Here is a 25318-nt window from a genome sequence, read left to right as displayed (position 1 = left end):
CTATTATTTATTCTGAACCCAGTTAAAAACGGGATTGCAAGCCTGCAGCAAATCAATTGATAGGTTTCCTAATACACTTTTAGTATGTGCAAATGCATGTGTATTAACGCGTGTTCCGATATATTACGAGTTTATTAAAATTACCTAGAAAAGGCCTGCAATCCCGTTTTTGATCGGATTACCAATAATTTTAAGAGATTCTTTATAAATAAGCAATACCTACTTTTCTCCGTGTACAGTTAGTTTACTCAGAGGCAGTAAAATATTGCTTTAATATACTTCATGGTTCTATAACCCGTTTATATAAAACAATGTTAATGTAATACAAAGTTGTACTATATTATCTCTGCATATGTATTATGCTGCTAACACGAACCATGTATGAATGACTGAAAAATATTTTAACTCTTTTTACGTTACTTAACTTCGCTTGTCTTAAATGTAATTTACTTGTTATTCACTAATAGGTGTTTAAACTTTTTTTAGTTAAATACGTCACCTCAACGAAGGGCAAACCACAGATAAAAATGGGACCCTATAGCTTCTTCAAATCAAGTGTGGCAAGAAGTGGAAAAACACGGTGGGGCTGCTCTACCGGACGAGGGTGCAAGGCCACCCTGTACACAGTAGATGATGTTATTATCACGGTGAGAAATGTGCACAATCATTTAGGCAAGTGATAATCATTAATGGTATTAATAATATTTAACAAAAAACAGATCTGTTTGTGTTTTTCGGCAAGTAATTTAATGCCTAGCAGCGTAATACATATTATAATAAATTATTATAAGCAATAATTAGTCGCCTGCAATATCAATACAAATTGAAAATATCTTTACTAAAAATCAATGCCGCCGACGGGAATTGAACCCGCTCCTTCTGATGTCCGGTCAGATGCTCTGGACCACTGAGATTCTTAAACTCCTTATTCTTGAAAGAGTACATATTTTTAATAATTTGTTTTGTGTTTTGAAATAAAGTCAATTCGGATCCCTGTATTACTCCCAAAAAGTCAATTCGGAGACCTGTATTACTCCCAAAAAGTCAATACGGAGACCTGTATTACTCCGAAAAAGGCAATTCGGAGACCTGTATTACACCCAAAAAGTCAATTCGGAGACCAGTATTACTCCCAACTATTTCATTTCAAAGCTTCACCGTCTATCAATATTTCTCTTTTTGCTGGTTTTACTCTAAAAATCAAGTGGATGAAATCATTTGCGACTATTAATAATATTTTCGATAATTTTCATTAGTGTGCAACTATTAAAAAGTCTTAAGGCTACTTCAAAAGGTATTAAATACATCCACAGTTTCGGAAATTTCATTCAACAGCACCATTCCTCGTATATTGATCATGTCATGGCGACGACTGCAATTTTATCTCCTCCGACTTTTTATCTCATTTTTGCATTTTAATTTGTGCAATCAAAACCTGTCTCATTAACTATTTTTTAATAGATATTATTCTGCACCAATTTTTATAAATAAATTAACTGTCAATTCTAAGTGAGTTTTTTTTATTCCAAAAATAAGTAACCTTTAATAGTATCTTATTTTATTATTATTTCTCGTTTAACGTTATATGCTGTGTTAATATTGGATAATAAGTCTGGAAACAAGTTTAATCCTGGGTTCAATTCCTAGATGCGACCATATCTTTTTCTTATTTTTCCGTTTAAAATATTCGTTTAAGAATCGCTAATATTGTCTTCAATGATTAAATTGTCCAAATAAAATTAAAAATAATGTTTTCGGCTGTGATTCTGTCTGTTACATTAATTCAGTGAACTCAAGAACTTGGATTTGCCTTGAATTTAAGTGTCGTTTTCAAAATTGAAACTGGTTATGGGAACAGTTAAAACAAAAAGTATGTACAAAAATTATTTTACTTTATTTAATTGATTAATAATTGTACATTTGAAATGTTATTTTCTTTTGTTATATTTTGGCAGATATCCTAATGTTTCACGTATTTCATCGAATATTTTTTTATAAATATTTTAAGCTTCACACATTCTAACGTTATATTATTCCGTGATTTTTGACGGGTTCGCGCTAGTAAATAAAATAAATAGCATGAATTATTAATTTGCTAGTTCTATACAAGACGCACAGTTTCTTAGTAGCCAGATTTAGAGCCCCGATACTTGAGCCGATCTGATATACTTACTCCAAACATTTCAATGGAGTCTTTATTAGGATACTTCCATCGAATTCCACCAGACAGTCATTTGGCGTCTATTTGCAGAAATCAGACACGCTTGGGTTTTTGAGATGTTGAAACTGGCCAGGTTGGCTTTACCTCAGACACGAACCTTCTGGGGGTGATGGTCAACTTTTTGTCAACTATATGTCTCAAGTTTCTTCTTATTATTTTTATTTCTTGCTAGAACAATTCCGATGAGTTACAAAACTTATTGTAGGATGAGAGGAATTTACTATACATAGTTAACAGGTACAATTTTACATTGGCCTTTTGATATCAAAATTATAAGTTTCACATACGAAAGAGTACAAAAATATCATAAATGTCACATACAAAATAGTACACAAATAGAAAAAGGAGGTGAAGTAGAACAAAAAAGAAGAAACAAAAAGGAAACAGACTGGGATATACACCGAAGCACAGAGCCAAGGTAGGAATTTAGAAGAAGGAACTTACCCACTAATACATTGGTAAAAATAGATTATGCTCTATTTGCATATACAGGGGATAGAAAAGGAGAGAGAAAGAAACAAAACAAAGTACAACACGACAAGAATTTACTTATTTTCGTTTTTATTATTTTAAATCCTTGCTTTGAATTTTTGGATTATGCCGGCTGTTTTTATACATCGGTTTTTAATAATCTGTGAACTTTATGTAGCACACTTAAGTGATTAATTCACCACTATGTTGTTATTATTTGAATTTAACTAATAGCAGTTTAAACGTTTTAGTTGAATACGTCACTTCAAGCAAGGGAAAAACCCTCATTAAAATGGGAGGCTATACCTACTACAAGTGGAGTGCAGCAGCAAATGGAAAAACACGATGGGGGTGTTCCTCTGGCCGAGGGTGCAGGGCTACCCTGTACACCTACGGGGATGTTATTGTCAAAATTAATAATACACACGATCATTGACACCTACAATTACCATTGACGACTAAAAAAACAACGAATTTTTTCTTCTTTTTTAAATTTTGTTCATTTGTGATAAAGTATAATATGACTAATTTATTAATAGTCTCTTCAAATTATTCGTTATCCGGTTAAATACGGGACTGCAGGTCCTTAACAAACAAATCGATAGGTTGAAAAATCATAAAAAAGACAAAATAAAATTTAAAATGTAAGTTTTTTTTTCAATTTAAATTAAAACAAATGAAATTGCCACAGCAGAGAATCAAACCTCGATCAACGGCTTGGAAACCAAAAATATCTGAGATGCACAGGAGGTTAGATGTTATTGACATCTGGGGCCTAAATTCGTGTTGATAATCGTCAATTTGTCAGTGACTTAACGTGGTTAAGTAATATATTTATGCAAAATTTTCTCAAATGTTTTCGCGATAGAGCTTAGAACGGCATCCGGTCGGTAATTTCGGATATCGCATTTATCACCCGTTTTGTAAAAAGGGGTGAGGGACCCAGTTTTTAGACATGTATTAAAAAGACAATGACTATCTTTAAAGATCGGAATAAACCTTAAGCGTAAATGTTGGAGTATTGTTATTATAACTACTACTAAAAAAAAGAAATTAATTTTACCTTATTATCGATTCTCACTGTATTATATTGTTTTATTGACACACTTATAAATAAATTCTATTATTTTTACATTGTGTATACGTTTTTTTTATTTATTTGTTTACCCACAATATTTTTTTGAGAAAAGTTATAAATGTGTAGATAGTGTTAGTTTAATCCAATGAAACGATGTATCATTTTTAAAATTACGCAAAAAGTCGCAAAAAAACTCATCGTCTTAAATACCCATGCACGGAGAAAATTGGTATTACTAATCTATTAAGAATCTTTGCGAATTATTGATTGGTGGCCCTTAACGAATGAATAAATAGGTTTCCTGTTAAACTTTTAGTGAAATACGAATATATTATCACAATGTCGGAACACGTGTTCATAAATCCCGTATCCAACAATGTATAATAAACAATAATTATTTTTTTTAGTTATTCATGGATGCATTTTAATCTGTGATTATTTGTTTGTGTGCAGTTTGGTCAAAGGTATTAACAAATATTAAGTATCTAATTATTTTTTTTTGTTTTTCAGTTGAATACGTGACATCGAATAAGGGTTTTACTCTTATAAAGATAGGGCTCCATACATTTAGCAAACAGGTGATTAGGGCTAACGGAAAAACCCGCTGGGTTTGTTCTACGACAAGGGGCTGTAAGGCGTGCTTATATACAATGGACGACACAATCATTTCTATAAAAAATGTGCATAACCATTAATTTTATTGCATACTTCTAGCGTCATAGATAATGGATAAACAGGAAAATATGTCACGGAAACGTTCCGACTGTCGCCGAGCTACAAAGGGATGAAAGTGTCAGTGTTATATTACACTGACATTATGTAACACTGACATTTTGTAAAACTGACATTATGTAACACTGACATTATATAACACTGACATTATGTAATACTGACATTATAGTATGTTTTCTACTTTCTGTATAGGTTTTTTGAATTTAGAAATTTAGGATTTTTTTGCGTTTGTTTTAAGTAAAAACAAATGCTCGTCGCTTTGCGTAAATGCGATTTGCAAAAGTATAGTTAAAGGATTTTTTCGACACTTTTATGCGAGTGGTTTCATATTATTAATACTTTATGGCCCATTTTCCTTTTTTCTATTATCTTTTATCTATGGTATAAGTATATTTTCCGTCGTATTCTTATAAAATATTTTTTCTTCTCTCTGTTTGTTTTGTTTTGTTGTTTATTTTTCGTTAAATTTATTTTCAGCTTGTTTACATACACTTTCTTTAATACTATATATATTACTACACTTTCTTTAATACTATATATATATTACTAAACTACATTTTTGATAAAAAAAACTAATTTCAACATACACAAAATATCACTAACAGACCAGTTACAAAAAGAAGCGTACAAAAAAACATAAAAACTCCGACAGTAAATACAAGCTTTGGAGAAAGACACTAATAGTCTAACACTTGAAAATAAAATTGGGAAAACTTAATTTTTTTAATTTATAACATAAAATTAAGAAAACCTACACGTAACACACAAAACCAATATAAAACACATATCACTCACAAACACACAAGATTATATTTAAAATGTATTATTTTCTCTTTAAATGTATTATGTATATTATATTTTTATATTATAAAATGAAGGCCTCAGCACGGGTAAGCCACCTATTGCCCAGGCCAACATTACTGGATATCTCTGAAATGTTAAAAATATTGTACCAAAAAAATAGATATCTAACTGTACTTCTCCAAACCATGTTCTATTGTACACCATTAAATAGGCAGTAGCTGAGGTTTGGTGATTCAATTTATCAATTCTTTATTAATGCCTTGTGAAATGTATTTTATAAATAAATAATTAAAAACGTTAATAAATTTTTTTTTCGTGTTTTATTTTTCCAATAAAAAATCCAGATTATTGTGAATTATACCGATTTGAACAAAAAACTGATGTTCCCAACTTATACAAGACCTATTGGCTCCCAGGCCCCGGACATGCTAGTGAAATTGTTTATCTGCGTAAAAAAGAAATTTTGGATACAATCTTATTTAATTTATGTGTTCCTCCATTTCAGTTGAATACACCACTTCTAAAAAGGGCAACACTCTCATACGGCTTGGGAATTACACTTTCTGCAAAACTAAAGTTGGGGTGAACGGAAAAACTCAATGGATTTGTTCCACCCACAAGCCAAGGGGGTGCAAGGCAAGACTGCATACAATAGACAATACTATAATCTATGTTAAAAACTCGCACAATCATTAATTTTTTTCTCCCATTTAAATAAACTGAATTTAATAATAAAATAAAATATTAAAGACTCAAACGAGATAGAGCTCAAATGAAAGATGTTAAAAATGGAAGACAAAAAGAAAAAAGATTCTGCCGCCTCCAGGAATTGAACCCAGAACCTCCTCCTTTCCGGGGAAATGCTTCAACCACTGAGCTAAATCGACTATATCCACTTGCATAATTTTGAACTGTATTATTCTTTGACCGAGAGCTACCAACAATATCTTCTTTTTTAACGTTTTTTTTGGCTTTCATCATTATGTATGTATTATCCCGGGTTCAATTCCTAGATGCGACGGAATCTTTTTCTGTATTTTTTATTTCACATCTTTTGTTTCGAGAGTTGCCAATATTTTCTCAAATTATTTAACATTACAATTTGAAGTTTTACTCATTATTGCAATGTGAAAAAAATAAATGTAATTTTTTAAGTATTTTTCATGGCCTCCAAAAAAAATTTTACCCACAGCAATATATTTCAAAGATTACAAATGAAGAGCACAAAAGAAGCCCAGTTGTTTCGCAGAAATTCAAATGTAACATTGTCATCAAATGGCCATTTTGTTTTTTTGTTTATTTATTTATTTGAAATGTCCCCGTTAAACGTAGATTTTAGGTGCGTTTCAATCAAATTGTAATAAACTGACAAGCTTAACGGCTCCTCTCCTCTCCTGCTAAACACGATTTGTTCAAAAGCTGAAAATGACTAACGGGAACCTTTCAATTGTAAAAAAAAACAAAATGGCACCATTTGGTGACTTTGTCAAATGTGTATTTTTGCGAAACAACTGGGCCATAAAGTCACAGTAAATAAAAAATGGATAAAAATATATCCTGCAAAAGTAGTAGTAATTACAAATAGTAGTACATAACATGAATATATTTTATTAATCTCCTGTAAATAAAATGTGTATATTTTATTAATCTTCTGCAAATAACATGTGTTTATTTTATTAATTTTCTGCAAATAACATGTGTATATTTTATTAATCTACTGTAAAAAACATGTGTATATTTTATTAATCTACTGTAAATAACATGTGTATATTTTATTAATTAGTGTTAATATCATATGTATATTTTATTAATCTACTATAAGTGACAATATTTATGTAACCTGGACGCATTAAAGTAATTAATGTAATTTTTTGTTTTATTAATTTTTGGAAGTCCAGAAACAAAGCTTGAAATTGTAATAAAAACATCTTTTGTTAAGGCATTTCTACTAATTACCTGAATCACCATCGTGAAAAATGTTCTTATGGCGTGCAAATATCTCGTTTTTGCCAAATGCCCTGGTGTAAGACCACCATTCAGAATTGAAACGTTGCTCCAAATGGCTTTAGCCGTGTTTAGTGACTAGATCTGAATAGCCAGGTACTTCCCCACCTTCCTCTTTCCCTTCCCCACCTTCCTCTTTCTCTTCCCCACTTACCTTCAGCCTCACAACATCCCCCAATTGGGGATGCCATAGTCTCACTGGCTCCAGACGGGAGCAGTTGGGCTCTTGTGAGGTGTTCACTATAAAAAAAAATATATATATATATATATAAATGGCATGAATTTTTTATCGAGCCATCGAAATCAAAGTCTGGTGAAGATGACGTCACGTGCGTTTAAGCCTATAGTCTTTATTCGTTAAAATCGCTTTATAAATTATACGATAACCACAAAAACACACGTTTTTTCAATGTCAAAATATTTTTCACTGGGGTTCCTTATTTGATTGTAACATTATTGAATTAGGAAAAGCGAACTTGATTGGTGAGATGTTTACATGAAAAATGATTGTACTTTAATGGTAATGAAAACACCCGTTCCTACCGTACCGTGAAGATGATTAGAAAATAAAAGGTTTAGAAATATTGCATACATTATTTATGTTTGAATTGTGTCAGTTACAGTCAGTCGGTTGCCACCTCAGCTCCTTCGTAGTACAAAGTGACAATCTGTCTGGCGAATAATCAGTTTGTTAACTATTTGATTAGTGGTTAGGGTTTGTTTACATAAAGAGAGAGGCTCCTCCAATTACATCTCACTCCAGAAGAAATGTTAAAACTTGAGTTGCAAACGGCCAACGTGAGAAATGCCCATCTCGTACACGACCCCACTGAGAGACAGCCTGGATTCTCACTGCCCCGTAAACTCTGTTCCGCCATCAAAATTATAAGGTCATCTCACAGCAGCTGTGTCCACGTTATGCATAGGTGGAGCCTTCGAGAATCGGCGATGTGTGAATCTCCGAGCAAATGGTCAACGAATGCCCCCTGCATTCATTCCCCGGCGGGATTGATAAGGTCCACTGGGCAACGCCTAAATCCCTACTCTGGCTCACGGACCTAGATGTTCCCCCCTGACCCTCTCACCATTCGAAAAAAGAAGAATATAAAGAACACGTCACATAGATGCAACAAATGTGTGGAATTCCTAAAAAATTTCCATCAAATAGAAATCATTAATTATAACTAATAACAGAATAAATTTTTTGTTCAATAATATAACTACTTTCTTTTTTGCAGTTGAATACCTCGTATCAAAGAAGGGTAAACCTCTAATAAAAATAGGACAATACACTTTCTCCCAGGAGGTTATTAGAAACAGTGGTAAAGCTCGATGGGCGTGTTCTACGCACAAGCCTAGGGGATGTAAAGCCTGCCTTCACACAGTGGGAGACACTATAGTACTTTTAAGAAATGAACACAATCATTGTATTAAAGACGTCAAAAGATACACATTTCAATAAAATATATTTGTTTTTGATGTGACTATTATTATTTTATGCATTATAATATTATATATTTACATATATACTTTGACGTCCCCGTGGTCAAGGGGTAAGGATCTCGACAAACAACCCTAAGATCGCGGGTTCGAATCCCGACATGTGAAAGTAATATTTTATTTGATTACATCGTATTAATTAAAAATAATAAATTGTGGCACAATATCGCCCTGGTGTAAGACCACCAATCAGAAATTGAAAAGTTGCTTGAAATGGCTTAAGCTGTGTTTGGTGACCAGATCTGAATAGCCAGGAGAGACAGCCTCCCCTCATATTCTTTCACAGAATCTGAACAATTAATCGAATTTCAAAGTTGATTTTCAAGTTTTATGAAGATTCTATCCAAGTTCTGTTATTATTTCAGTATTTTGAAGCAACTGGTCAGTAATGATATTGTAATAGAACCTTCACAGAAGTTGAAATTTGAAAAGATGATTTTTTGAAGAAAAAAATTCAATGCAGTGAGAAATTTTCTCCCCTGAAATAGTATTTTATAATTTCAGTGGAATACATCGTATCAAAACGGGGTATTACCCTTATTAAAATAGTATTTAATATTTTTAGTGGAACACATCGTCACTAAACGGGGTAATACCCTTATTAAAATAGTATTTTATAATTTCATTGGAGTACATCGTATCTAAACGGGTTAATGCCCTTATTTAAATAGTATTTTTATAATTTCAGTGGCACACATCGTATCTAAACGGGGTAATACCCTTATTAAAATAGTACTTTATAATTTCAGTGGAATACATCGTATCTAAACGGGGTAATACCCTTATTAAAATTGGTCCTTACACCTTCTACAAGTGGACCCTCTCATCCAGTGGCAAAACCCGCTGGGGATGTTCCACACACCAACGCCGCAAGGGATGCAAAGCCATTATTTACACTATTAACGATGTCATTGTCACTATTAAAAATACACATAATCACTGATGGTGCGAAAATTTTTGTGCATAAATGAATTATATGTAATTATTATAAAAAATTGGAACAATAAAAATTATTACCAATGATATTAACGTTATATTTTCCGACTTTATGTCCGCGTTAAATTTTCCCCATAGGAAAAACTAAACCCTTCCACACACTTTTCTACAAATGATTATCTGGTCAATCCACATTATGCAAGTGCATTATATAAGCAAAATAAATACATAACAATACAAGAACAACACTTCAACTCACCAGAGATCAAATGGGAAAATAATACACCGACTCCAGAAATTTTCATATCCGAGGGTCCGGCTCGGTAGAACTCCTAACAGGGCCTATTATAAATCCTTCTGATCCCATATTTAAAATGACTTATTATTTATTATTAATCGTAAGGCATCCTTGTTAGAGATAGAGAAACAGACGCAGACGCTAACAAATGAAGGGTGCTTAGAGAGATGGGGGATTGTCATTTGGTTTAGAATAACTCCACCTTCTAACTGAAATACAAATAATTTTTATTGTTAAAGCTAGTTTCAATAGTTAAATTAATTTTCAAAGTTTTAATTTTTCGGGTCCCTTCAAAACGCACCTTATTTGTTGTACGTCCAAGTGGGTAACTGGATAACTCATCAAAACGACAATTCAACACACCTATAAAAAGTGATGAAACAAAAACCAGGTTAAATAGTTACATATATAACCTAGTTTTTGTCTCCTCACTTTTAATGACTCACTTTTTAAAGGTGTGTTGTTGTTATTTTGAGGAGTTATCATGGAACCGTCTAAGTGATGTCACAAGTCACAAAACGCTTACGTTTTATTTCAACAGGCACAGCATTTTGTATGACGGCGTGAAGAGCCGACGCGTTTTTTTTATTCTTTAGTTTAAAAGCTTTTAATATTAAAAACACTATTTACTAATGACGTAACAGTTTATTTTTCATATGCTTGTACCACGTTATGTTTAAATATCAGAAATACCAAAATAAACAGCGGGGTTATTCGGGCCAATAAATTTTCACTTTTCACCTGATTTTTCTAATTCTTTCCGCATTTATAATTATTTATAAAGTAAGTTTTGTGTTTGTTGGTTGAAATTTTTGTTTGTCGTATAATATTCATAATTACAAAAAATATCTGTCTGTAAAACAGTTTAATTTCTTGGTTGTACATTTTCAAGGTTTAAAAATGCTCTCTTGAACATTTTACAAAGTGTTAAATCTATACTCCTCTCTCAGCGCCCATCAAACGAGAATATGTGACAAACGTAGTTTTATATGTGAAGACGTAAATTCAAAGATGAACGCCAAAAAACTTATGAAGAATTTGAAAGAATAACGAAGCAACAATAAATTTACCTTCCACAATTTATTGATTTTTTCTTCTTTTCAGTGGAGTACATCATTTCTCAAAAAGGGAGAGTTCTCATAAGGGTAGGTGGTTACTCTTATCGAAAATGCGCATCAGGATCCGAACAAAATAATACGAAAGTTCGCTGGGTGTGTTCTACTAATCAGCCCAAGGGATGCAGAGCATGCCTTTATACATACAATGAATCTGTTGTTGCTTTAAAAAGTATACACAATCATTAATTGAATACCTGAATAAAGCACTAAGTGCCCATTTTTGGCCATTGGCAATGACTTAAGACTTAAGTACCTCATAACATATTTGTAGCTATACATTATACCACCTGTAGCGGAAACCAAAAAATCGTATATATCAAGTATGTTTTCTCTATAAACACTGTTATTCCATTAAAACCCTATAGCTTAGTTTCATATGTTTGGCACTTAGTGCTTTATTCAATTAATTTATGGCGAAAGTAATTTTGATTTTATACATTTATGTTTTTTTAAATTATTAATGAATTCGTCTTAGAGGAAATTCAGTTGCTAATGTAGGACATAATTAATTTAAAGTATTTTCCACTAAGGATAATGCGTCAAAATATGCTGATTTCTTTCAATAAATATTTACACCACTTTTGTGTGTTTTTTGTTTTGTTTTTATTTTTCAAACATCAATAATATATTACAGTTGTTTTAATCAAATTCGTTTTTCAAAAGTTCTGCTAAGGTATAGTTACATAATTTTTAACATTTTACAGTTGCTTGAAATGTTTTGTTGCAATATCGCTTTCGAAAGTAATAATTGAAACAGATATTATTAATAGTCATTGAAATCCACAAAAAAATGCCAGGAACATCTATGGCGGCCCTTTTTGTGACTCTCGTTGGCTAAAAACAGATGTTGAGTTGGGTATATTAGCTTAAATATATGGTGGCTTTGAGGTTTCTTTCGAAGCATGTCATCTTTGAGGGTGCTGTGTAGAGGGTCATTTCCAAAAAAATAAAGGAGGATCTAACTCTTGAATGTACCTTAGGATTGACATATTTTAGGGATTGAGTATTTTGGTTGATTCCTATTAGTTGTGTAATACTTAATATTCGTACTATCAGAGGTATTTAAATTATTCGTGTATATGAAGTTTAAAGATTACTCACCAAATATTAACAGTATTGCTATTATTATATTATGTACATTATCAATGGCATATTGTACACTAATTAAAAAGTAATTAATCAAGTTAATTCTTTATCAATATTTTTAAACCTTAATTAAAAATAATTTCCCTGGTTTTAATGGTTGGCTGGTAGGTACCTACTTCAATACTTACTCATGTCTTTATACGTTTCAATCTTATGTGCATATATAAACATTATTTTTTATCTGTCTTTCAGTCGAATACGTCATTTCGAAGCGTGGTAATGTACTCATAAAAATCGGAAACTATACATTCTTCAAATCGAGCATTGGAGCCAATAATAAAGTTCGCTGGGCTTGTTCGACAAATATCAATAAGGGATGTAAGGCGTGTCTCATAGCAATCAATGATACTATTATTTGTTCTAAAAATGATCACAATCATCCCCCAAAGATTTGGTAGTACTTTTAAATATTCGTATCAGCGCTATTAAGTCATTTGTTGTGTGAATAGAGCACAAAAGTCCCAACAGCCCGGTCTATTAGGTCCCTAATAAGTGTAAAAAATTAAAATAATACTTAATACATAAAATAAAATATGAAACGACATCTTTTTAGAGCTTCTAATTACATTTTTTTAGTTAAAAAAATAATAATTGAGACATTTTTCACGTGAAATGATAATAATTGAAAGTCGTTTTATGTTTTACCCAAATCGAAATTTTGATGTTAAAATATATTTTTTTATATTATTTATGTTCTCAAAATACTTTATACAATAATCAAATATTAAATTACTGTTTAATTAAAGCATTTTTCGAAAAATTGGTTTTTATTTGAAAAAAATAACGTTAGACATTAAATTGATTCTGGCAAAGTTTATTTTTTATACGATGAAAAACGCAATATTTGCACTGTACTGTACATACAGTTCCCCGTGCACCGCTTCACGCGTACTAATAGCGAAGCATGTTTTGACGAGATATTAATTAGTATGCAATAGCCCCTCCTGACCCCTTACGATTAAACGTGTTTTTAAATTTTACACGACTGATAAATAACCACTTATTCTACATTAATTAATTGTTTATTAGTTGTGTAAATGTGAATACACGTTCATTAGTAGGTAAATCCTTAAATTGTATAGCTCTTATGTTCATATTTGTGTTCCAGTAATCTGTTGATATTTGAACATGTTTAAACAATTTGAAGTGCGGTAAAATGTACCTTACTTCAAGCAAATAGACACGCAAACAATACACTTCTATAGATTTGTCTCTTCAATGTGTATGTATGTGTATATATTCTTGTTAAACACAATATGACTAACGAGGGTTATCAAGGGTGATATTTTTTTTGTTTGTTTTTTAAATTGATAATTCGTGGTGGAATACCATCAAAATAATTGATAAAACAAATTAATACTTTATTCCAGTGTTGTTTGGTGTACCGGACCGGTTTTAATGTATTCTGCCGCCGTAACTAAAAACACAGTGTATTTTTTGATAATCTCAAGGAAAACACTGTGTTTTTAGTTACATCAGCAATATTAGTATTGTAGTTATCTTAGTGTACAACATAAAAATCTAGTTTATTATTCACAATAAAATGCTAGCGATATTTAGGTCAACTAGACTGGCGGTTTGGAGACGGAATACTAGCGAGTTCCTTCACGCTGCCGCTTTTATAAGTTAAAGCTTCTAGAACAATTTGGTTGCTATGTATAATTTGCCAAACAAAAATGAAAAATAATAAAAGAACATCCAAGAAGCTTGTTTGGAAAAATCGAAACTTCTGGAATTCCGTTCAAATGAAGTAGTGGCGTACCACTACAGTATTAATAATATGAATACCTGAATTAAATAAAGCACTAAATGCAAAAAAGATAAAAAAATGTTAAAATGGTATATGTGCCATCGCCAATACCATAAGACTTATTTCCTTTGGGGAAGTTAAATATTTTACAGGTTTTGTTAGTTGGGTCGTATTATTTTTTCCACAACTTAAACATTTATTTATACTTGTCAAATATTTTTTTGGTAAACTAATGTTTAAGACAAGATTTTTTATGCATAGCACACAGGGTAACAATTATTTTATAAGCAATAATTATTAGCCTTAAACACTCATCCACATTGAAAAATGGCGGCTTATCTCTTATCCGCGAAATAATTCAATTCATACTAGTGTTTCATTCAACAATTACTGCTTGTTACATTTTTTCACCTGAAAACAACCAACTTTATTTTATATGAGAAAGGCATTGTAAGTGCTAACTCTCTCACTAGATGGCGTCGAGACAAATTGTCTACATTTTTTTTGGTGAAGATACTAGAACTTGTAAAATAATAGCTCAGTGGTCAGAGCTGTCGACCGGAAATCGAAAGGACACGGGTTCATGTCCCGTTGGCGTCATGTATCTTTTATCAGGAGATTTTTCTATGTGGATGAATGTTTCAGGCTAATAATTATTGCTTATAAAATAATTGTTACCATTTATTTATGCACTTACTGTCCTATCTTTTCGGTCACCGTGTAGGTCACTAGGCTTTTAGGGTAACCACATTTTATTTTATTTTAAACAAATGGATTTTTAGGGATTTGCACAAGACGGTAACTGTATACTTGTGTACTAATCCCCGAGCGGATAGATAAACATACCGTGTCGTACACTGGTTAATAACTTTTCTACTAGCGAGCAATAGAAAAAATATGAGATTGAAATAATATTCGGAAAATATGTATTTTCGAATAAATGTGTCATTAAAGATAGGTAATTTGCAATTCTTAGGATTTTGCACACCTGGTATAATCACAATTAAGGGAAAATTTACTCTCAATTTCTCAAAAAAAATATTCAAACATGCTGGACACCGTCCCACGTGGAGTTATGAAAGCAACCATTCTGACTAAATGGACTTGGCGCGCAGTGCGCGGGGTTCGTCCGGAAAGGGTTAAATAAAACAAATATTACGCAACCTGATGCAAAAACGAAATCAAATCGTATATACACCGGGTGTGTATTCTCTATAAACTCTTATATTCAGTTAAACCGTATATATCAGTTTAAAATAGTTGGCACTTAGTACTTTATGTAATGCAAGTATTAAATATGTTAACGTTCTTTTCAGTTGAATTCATCATGTCAAGCAAAGGGAAAACTTTACTGAAATTTGGAAATTACACATACAGCAAAACAAGCTTTGCCTCAAGTGGAAGAATTCGATGGGCTTGTTTCAGTAGATTCTCTAAGGCCAAGGGATGTAAAGCTTGCATTTTCACAATAAACGACATACTTGTTTCCCGGAGATACAAACACAACCATTGATTGGTGCCGACTGTTAAAAACATAACGGGGTTCCTTTTCCGAGGTGGAACGTAGTTGTGCTGGTGTTAGATCATTATTACCTCACCTTCATGTTTGTCGACCGCATTTTCGTGATTGTTGATTTCGTCAGCTTCATGTTTTATTTTATTTTGTTAAGGGATCCAACAGTCATTCATAAGATAAATAATTTCCTCATCTACGTATTCGTAGACTTCATTTTCATGTTTGTTGATTTCCTTATATTCATCTTTGTTGAGTGTAGGTTATGTTGGTGTTACCTCATAATTTTTTTTAGATTTTCTGATTTTCATGAGTATTCTCTATACCGATTTAAAAGAAAACTGTCTTCGGACATACGGCCCACAACACACATAGTGTGTCCGGGGATAAACTTCAGAGGGTGATTCTGCATGATAAGAAAGAAATAAATAATTAGAACTTTTTTCTAAATTCCGATGTTTTAACGTAGTTTTTTAGGTAAAAACTTTGACTTGTTTGTATGCGAAAATATTCTTCTATGGAAAAATAGTTTTGTATGTAAAAAAGATTGAATTTCGAAAAAAGTTATTTGTCTTTTTTACTTCTAAGTAAGTGCACTATACCCCCCTGACACGATGCATGATACGCTTCTATCAATCAGTGAAACCAGTGAACTCATCCAAGTCTAGCAAATTTCGTGTATAATTATTGTACGATGAGTAATGGTGTACCTCGTAGTATTTAAATGGTTTTATAGGAACTCATACGTTATAAGTATTGGTAAACCATAGATAGTTAGTTTTAAATTCGCCTCTATAGAGGTTCGCCTAGAGAGGTTATATTCAACATAATATACCTAGCATAATTGTATCTTTATAACTGTGCCATTACACATTTTCTATTACTGTTATTTTATACGTAATGTATGTTTTTGATAATAAACAAATTGTTTTATTTCTTCAGACAACGTTGGTACCACCTTTTTTTGAGGCAAATAATTTCCCCAAGACCTTATGTCATCTTCCAGGATGCTGGAATGTGGGGTCTTTTAAGGAAATGAAAGAAAGGAAGGAAAGCGAGGAGTTCTGGAATGAAAAATGTGTGAGAGGTGGTTGGAATCTGGGGATCAGCGAGTCTAGGCATGACAAATCTACGAATCCGGCGAGAGTCCGGCTGGAGAGGTGAAAAGGTCTTCAAATCCAGCCCGCCACGCAGTTGGTGGGTTGACGCACCCACCTCCAAGACATGCACCCAGGCACTAGTGATACGTCACCAAACATAGCGGACTGCTTTGTTATGCAATTAATGGTTTCCGGGACAGCGGTACCTATACCCGCCAACCAAGAACAATAACAACAACAATCATAAACGTCAGACGACTATTTGAATGCTCCAACATTAATCTAATCAAAAGTGTAGTAAAAAGTTAAGTGAATCACTTCAGTTTATGAAATACAGTGTAGTTTTTCGCGCACTATCATCGCGCGATCTTAGATCCTCAACTGTAACACCCGAAAGTATCAAAATAGTGTTTTGAAATTAAAACAATAAACTTCCTACTAGATTGCACAGTTTAATCTCATTAAAAATTAAAATCATATAGACTGTATTTCGACAAGAAGCTATACAAAACAAAGAGAACAATTGTAAATAATTCACAGTTTTTCGGTGAAGATAAGAAGTGAAATAACAAAATAAAAAAGTGCTAAAAACGTTACAAGTGCAACAATAAATACATGTGTATACCCAAGAGCATAAACAAAATATAAACAAGTACTAAATGAACTTTACACAAGTATATTTAAACGTATCCCACGGCTCTCACCCAAGGCTCCATAGCTCAGTGGTCTAAAACGTCAGCACCGCGCTATTCTGTCGATCACAGTTCAATCCTCAGACCGGCGAACAAAAAAAATAATAAATCTTTTTTTTAATAAATATAATAATAAATATTAATAAATAATAACCCAGATTATAAAACTCTCACTTGGATTTTAAAAACAGCTTCACAATCAGCTACCATCACGGATTCAAACCAAAACACAACCTGTGTAACTGGTTTTGCCTGCCTATAGGCGCTAGAGAGTGTGCCAGTGTGTTTGCCTACCAACAGGCGCCAGCCTCAAAATACATAACCGGTGTAATTGATTTTGCCTGCCTTTAGGCGCTAGAGAGTGCCATTGTTTTTGCCCACCAACAGGAGCAACCCTAAAAACACAACAACATGTCTAAATCTCGCAGTAAATTCCCCAGCGCGAAGAAAACCACATCTTCACCACAAACTAGCACTATGGACTCACCGTCGGCGACACATCAATCTATGATTAATATAGACAGTGAATCAATATTTGAATTCATCAATACGAAATTCGAGGAAATGAAGACAGTAATGCTCAATAAAATTGAAACAGAGCTGCAAGAAATAAAAAACTTCACGAACTTCATCAATGACAAATATGATGACATTTTACAAAAACTTCAACAAATCATGGACATTCCAAACACCGTCAACAAAATCAAGGAGGAACTAGCGGATAAAGAAATCAGATTATCTACGGTAGAAATCCACCTGGCGGATATAGAACAAGCAGCCCTGCTGAACTCCATAGAGATAAACGGCCTAAAATTACAGGACAACATATCCCCAGTCCACGCTGTTACACGGATCGCTGAACTCGCAGGCGTTACGATGTCCCCAGAGGATACATACAAAGTCACAACAAACAAAACAAATGATCAAACAAAAATAACAATTAATTTTAAGGATACCACAAAAGCACAAACCATGTTAGCATCCAAACACAATGACCCGATAAAAAAATTCAACGGAGAAGGAGCCAAATATGTTTATCTTAATGCGGCATTAACCCAATATTACAAAAATCTGCACTGGAACACCAGAAAAAGAGCCCAAGAAAAGGACTACAAATATGTTTGGGTAAAATCAGGAAAAATTCTCGTCAGAAAATCCAAAGACTCAAAGGTTATGGAAATAAAACACCTAAACGATATATCTAATAAACTGACATAAACACGACTGTACATCTAACACAACCTCACATCACATACTTACACAAATACACACCAACATGGCAGATTACATGGAATATATAGATTCGGACAATCAACACTACTGTGAAAGTACAAATGATATTAACCTCTGGACCAAATTCACAAAAGAAAAACATAGAATCAATATATTACACCAAAACATTAGATCGATCAATAAAAATTTTGATGAATTTTTTATATACCTCCAACAGCTCGAAAATAATTTTGATGTCATTGTGCTGACAGAATGCTGGTTGAATGACAACTACATACCAAAAACAATCAAAAACTATAATACACACCATACAAAAATACACAAAAACCAAAATGATGGTATAGTTATATACGTCAGTGATAAAAATAACACAACCATTCAAGAAATAAACATAATCGACTCCAACTGCATACAAATTACATATGGAAAAGAAACATGTATCCTAGCTATGTACAGATCTCCATCCAAAAACAACATCACAAATTTCTTAACTGATCTTAACAATACATTAAATGATCTCAACAAATACAAAAATATCATCATCATAGGAGATCTTAATATAAACATTCTACAAAACGGACACCCACAAAACATAGAATACCTAGCAATACTAGCACAACACGGACTGGAGCCAATAATAAATGTCCCAACACGGGTCACACAAAACACTAAAAGCTGCATAGACCATATAATGATCAAGACAAAACTAAAAACCAAAACAGTAGTACTTGAAAGCACAATCACTGATCACTACATGAATATGATAGCAATAGACACCGAAAACACTACTTCGAAACAACATAAAATATTTACAAAAAAAATAATTGACTACTCAAACTTAAAAGAAAAACTCCAAAAAATAAACTGGAATACATTATACCAAATAGATAATGTCGATGAAGCCTGGAATACATTTACAAATACGCTTACGCAAGAAATAAATAATTACACTACAATAAAACATATAAAACTTACACACAAAGCAAAAAAAATTAAACTATCGATAACACAAGGAATATTAAACTGTATTCGTAAACGAGACAAAATTCACAAACAAATTAAACAAACACCGTATGACATGGAACAACTTAATTACTATAAAAGATATAGAAACATATGCACGAAAATTATTAGAGTAGCTAAGGAGATGTACTACAAAGAAAAACTTAAAAAAGCAAACAATTACCCAAAGGAAACATGGAGAATATTAAAGGAAGTTACATACACACAAAAATACAAACAAAAAAATACTATCGAACATCTAAATATTAACTCGAAAAAAATATATGCCAAAACAAATATAGAAATGATGGCAAACCACGCAAATAACTTTTTTGCAACCATAGGGAAAGTTTTAGCGAATCGTAAAAAACACAGCACAAACACACTAACACAAACAAACAGATCAAACATCGATACCCAACCAACACAACACAGATTTATATTAAAAATAAGTTCGGAAATGGAAATTAACAAAATAATAAATACATTAAAAAACCAGATTGCTCCTGGATTAGATGAGATAACAACGGATTGCATTAAAATAATAAAAAATGAAATATTAAAACCTATAACACACCTAATCAACCTTAGCATAACACATGCCTGCTTTCCTAATACTCTTAAAAAAGGACTGGTAATCCCTATGTATAAATCCGGAGATAAAATGGAAATAACTAACTATAGACCAATCACTTTGTTAAACTCTCTATCAAAGATTTTCGAAAGACTATTAAAAAACCAAATAATAAAATACCTGGAAGAAAACAAATTAATCTCGGACAAACAATATGGATTTAGAGAAAAAAGAAGCACAAAAGAAGCTTTAGCTAGTACAATAGATTATATACATAGCAACTTAGATCAAGGGTTTAAATGCATAGCGATATATTTAGATTTGGCTAAAGCCTTTGATTCAATATGCCACAAAACACTTTTTAAAAAATTAGAAAATATGGGTATCAAAGACAAAGAACTACAACTATTAAAAAGTTACATGAGCGACAGAACACAACAAGTCAAAATTAATAACTATACTAGCAAACCACTACCGATTACACACGGAGTTCCACAAGGAAGCATACTAGGGCCAGTTCTTTTCATAATTTACATAAATGAACTTTGCAGCATGGAAATAGATGGAGAAATAATTAGTTACGCAGACGACACAGTTTTACTATTTAAATCTAAGGACTGGAATAAGGTTTATAACATAGCGAATCTAGGAATCACGCAAGTGAAAAAATGGTTGGACTCAAATACACTCACACTAAACATATCGAAAACAAAATTCACAACGTACAGCATAACTAAAACAGGACAGCCAAAAAACAATACAAACACCATAAAAATACACGAATGCATAAACACCAACATCTGCGATTGCCCCCCTCTAGAAAAAACAGAACAAATAAAGTATCTAGGAATCGTAATTGACCATAATCTTAGATGGACACATCACATCAAACAAATCACAAATAGACTCCTCAGAACAATACACATTTTCCTAAACATAAGAAACATATATAAAATAAAACAATTGAAAACAATATATTATGCACTATGCCAATCAATAATAGAATATGGAATAATTGCTTGGGGAGGAGCAACAAACGCAGCTATCGCTCAAATAGAAATCGCACAGAAAACGATATTAAAGGTAATACTCAAAAAACATAAACTAACCGACACAGACCAAATATTTAAAAGCTGTGACGTACTTGATATACGCCAATTATATGTTAAAACACTACTAAACTACATTTTCGACCAAAAAAACAAACCCCAACAAACACAAAATATCACTAATAGACCGGTCAGACAAGCGTACAAAGAAAACATAAAAACTCCGACGGTAAACACTACCTTTGGACAAAGACACCATAAATACCACGCTATTAAAGCATTCAACAGTCTTCCACTTGAAACAAAAATTGAGGAAAATAAAAATAAATTCAAACACAAAATAAAAAAATGGATTAAAGAACAAAAAGACAATATTACCAAAATTCTATAACATAAAAGAATAAAACATATACACGCAACACACAAAAAGATATAAAACACGCAACACGCACAAACACATATATCATTATAAATACCGATTTACATTCTCTTTTGATATTTTTCTTTTATTTTTAATCTTTATTTTTATTTTAAATTTATCTTTATTTTAATGTTGTTTTTCTTTTATTTTTAAATGTATAAATTTAAATTATAAAATGGGGGCCTCAGCACGGGTAAACAACCCAGTGAGGCCAACATTACTAAATTGAAATATGAAATATTGTAAAAAAAAATGTATCAACAATAAAAAAAAAAAAAAAAAAAAAAAAAAAAGCTTTTAAATACATCTATTTGAATTTCACTTTTGTTTTCCGGAATAAATAAATGCAAATTTTGGAAGCGGAAATTAACCCACTTCCCGACATCCTATCGAGCTGAAACTCAGCAGATGGACTCGTTATCAAAGATTCTATCATCTTGGTCACACACACACACACACACAGACGCGAACATATATACGCTCGTGTGGTTCTATATTTGGCTTGGCTGGTAGAGTTGTTGACTGTTCCTGGGTAAGAAGGTTCAATCCTCAGTCAAACCAATTAATTATTTTTTTAAAGTTGTTAAAAAGTTTCGAAAATAGACTTATATAGTAAAAAAAACTTTGAAAGATTTTTCAATAAAAATATAGATACTCTCAATACGCACCGTTGAAAGTTCTTTGCTTGAAATGGCAACAGCCGTATTTGGTGACTCTGAGGAGCCGAATACTTCTAAACCTTCCTCCTCTTCATCTTCTTCCTTCTCCACTCTCTCCAATCTCACAACATAGTCGTAGCCATAGTCCAACTGGCTACAGACAGTGTTGTGTGGTATTTAATTATTGTTTTTTATGTGTAACGCTTTTTAAAAAAATATTTTATTTTAAACACTGTAGTATGAACTAACTTTCAGTTAGTCATGAAATTATTTTATAAGTTCTATGAAAGTCGTTTTGTCATCTTGATGCATTAAAATCTAACCCTTGTTATTTTTTCAGTTCAATATATAACATCACGAAGGGGAACAACTCTGTTAAAATTGGGAAATTATACCTACAGTAAAACAAACTTAACTTCTACTGGAAAAATTCGCTGGGCTTGCTCCACTAACTATTCTAGAGGATGTAAGGCTTGTGTTTATATGATTGACGATTTTATTGTATCTTGTAAAAATGAGCATATTCATTGAATTTTCATTCATAAATATGAGTTTTTTTAAATATATTTTTTAAGATTTTAGTAAAATTCTCAAAAAAATAATTTAAAATTACTTACATAAAATTTTCAATAAATGTGTATCAATTATTATTAGTTTTATATTTTATTGCAGTTCAGGTGTCATTTAATATGCCTGTATTGAGAAATTCTAAATTCTTGGCTTTCCATTTTTTTAATATGATTAGGTTTATTACATAATATATAATTAGTTAATAAATAAGTGTATAATGACAATCCTTTCTTTTTTTGTAGTCATTTGAAATTTAAACCATTACTGAAAACTGATTAGAAAGTAATTAAAAAGGATGAATAATTTCCTTTTGAATAATACATAGTTTCCAAAAGATTGTAAACGGTGAGCTCTGGAGTCATGAAACAATGCATCTATTTTCAGCATGCCAGATCAATTTCACTTTTTTAGCTACAGATCTTTGAAACATATCTATCAAACGATTAACAAAACGCCATACAAACAAAAAAATACGTCCCTAGTATAACGATTCCTACCATTTTAAAAATACCTCTTTAGTATAACGATTCCCACCATTTAAAAAATACGTCTTTAGTATCACGATCCTTACCATTTAAAAAATACGTCTTTAATACAACGATTCCTACCATTTATAAAAAGTCAGAAGCGCAAAAAAAAATCTAAATTAAAAAAAAAATGTTTCATTAACATTATTATCTACATTAAAGGCATTGCTTTGGCAGTTTAGCTGGTATAAAAAAAAAAAAAAAAGTTTCAAAGGAAGATAAGTGAATACAAATGTTAAAGGAAGCGAGCTAATATTAATAAACGATAAGAATTGAGCTAAACACGACACGTTTAAAATATACCAAAAATCTCTCGACAAATGCCTAAGTTGAATTTAAAGATACACTGAGATTTTGTTCATACGTATAACATGTTATTTAATAGATCAAGATGTGTTTTTAATAATTTAAAAAAAAATCTAGAGGGAATTTAATATAATTACTGTTCGGGCTCTACAAATGTTTAAATTTTATCTACAAAAACAAGATATATATCTTTAATATATATCTTTGACGGCCGGCGTGGTCTAGTGGTATACGCTTTTGACTACAGATCCGAAGGTCGCGGGTTCGAACCCGGCGTGCGCAAATAAATTTTATTTGATTAATTTGTGTTATTTCACAATTAATTAATTAAAAATAATATATAGTATATTTGCGGCACGTTCCAGAGTGGAAGATACTCTCAGTATCGCCCTGGTGTAAGACCACCATTCAGAATTGAAACGTTGCTTGAAATGGCTTTAGCCGTGTTTGGTGACCAGATCTGAATAGCCAGGTACTTCCCCACCTTCCTCTTCCCCATCTCCCTCCCCTCCCCAATACCCTCAGCCTCACAACATACCCCAATTGGGGATGCCATAGTCTCACTGGCTCCAGACGGGAGCAGTTGGGACTCTTGTGCGGTAATACTGTAAAAAAAAAAAAAAAAAAATAATAACGTTAAAATTTAAAGTGTTCAGCAGTAATGTTATAAATCAATAGAAAATCTTTATGCGGAGGCTTTGATGTATTGGTTAATATTCAAGGACTAAACAGTTTCAAATAAACATAATATTTAACCTGCTCAATGTGCTCACATGCCACTTCACTACTACTACTTTCGAGATCACCAATCCTCATACAAAGATACTCATGTGCATATGTTACCCTGTAATACTAAACTAATCACAAACCGAACATTGGTGAAAATGTGTGTCACTGTTACATCCTATTGTTTGTTTGTATAGTTATTTATTTAATTATTATTATTTAATAAACATGGTGTCCGGAAACTCGTAGTACAAGCGGAAAACTAATCTAAATCACATTAGAGGTCGATTTTGTGATATAACTTTTGTTTTGTTACCCATTAGTCGTCGAGAAAAAAGGATTTTTTTGTGTTCTCTATGTGATGTGCTGTTTGCCGCTTGTACTATGAGTTTCGGGACACCGTTCACCGAACGTTCAGTTAACCTCTCACTAACATTGCGATATATTTTTTCAGTTCAATTCATCAGATCGAAGAAGGGTAAAGTGCTTTTAAAGCTAGGAATGTACACGTATTTTAATACGCGGTCAAGTCCCATTGGAAAAACTCGCTGGGCGTGTTCTACGCATCGCCCCAAAGGCTGTAAGGCGTCTCTTTACACGTTGAATAACGCTATAATATCTACGAAAATAACACACAATCATAAACCTCTTTTAAGATTAACTTATTTGACCGAAAGATATTTTCATGAATGAACTATCGAATGTTGCTTTCATTCAAAGTGTTGAATGAAAGAACCATCGAATGTTGCTTTCATTCAAAGTGTTGAATGAATGAACCATCGAATGTTGCTTTTATTCAAAGTGTTCAATGAATGAACCATCGAATGTTGCTTTTATTCAAAGTGTTGAATGAATGAACATCATATTATTTGAACACACAATCATAGA

This window comes from Hesperophylax consimilis, chromosome 14 (genome assembly GCF_061612785.1).
Source record: "Hesperophylax consimilis isolate HC1 chromosome 14, BYU_Hcon_1.0, whole genome shotgun sequence".
Lineage (NCBI taxonomy): Eukaryota > Metazoa > Arthropoda > Insecta > Trichoptera > Limnephilidae > Hesperophylax > Hesperophylax consimilis.
Note: the sequence above shows the minus strand (reverse complement) of the source record.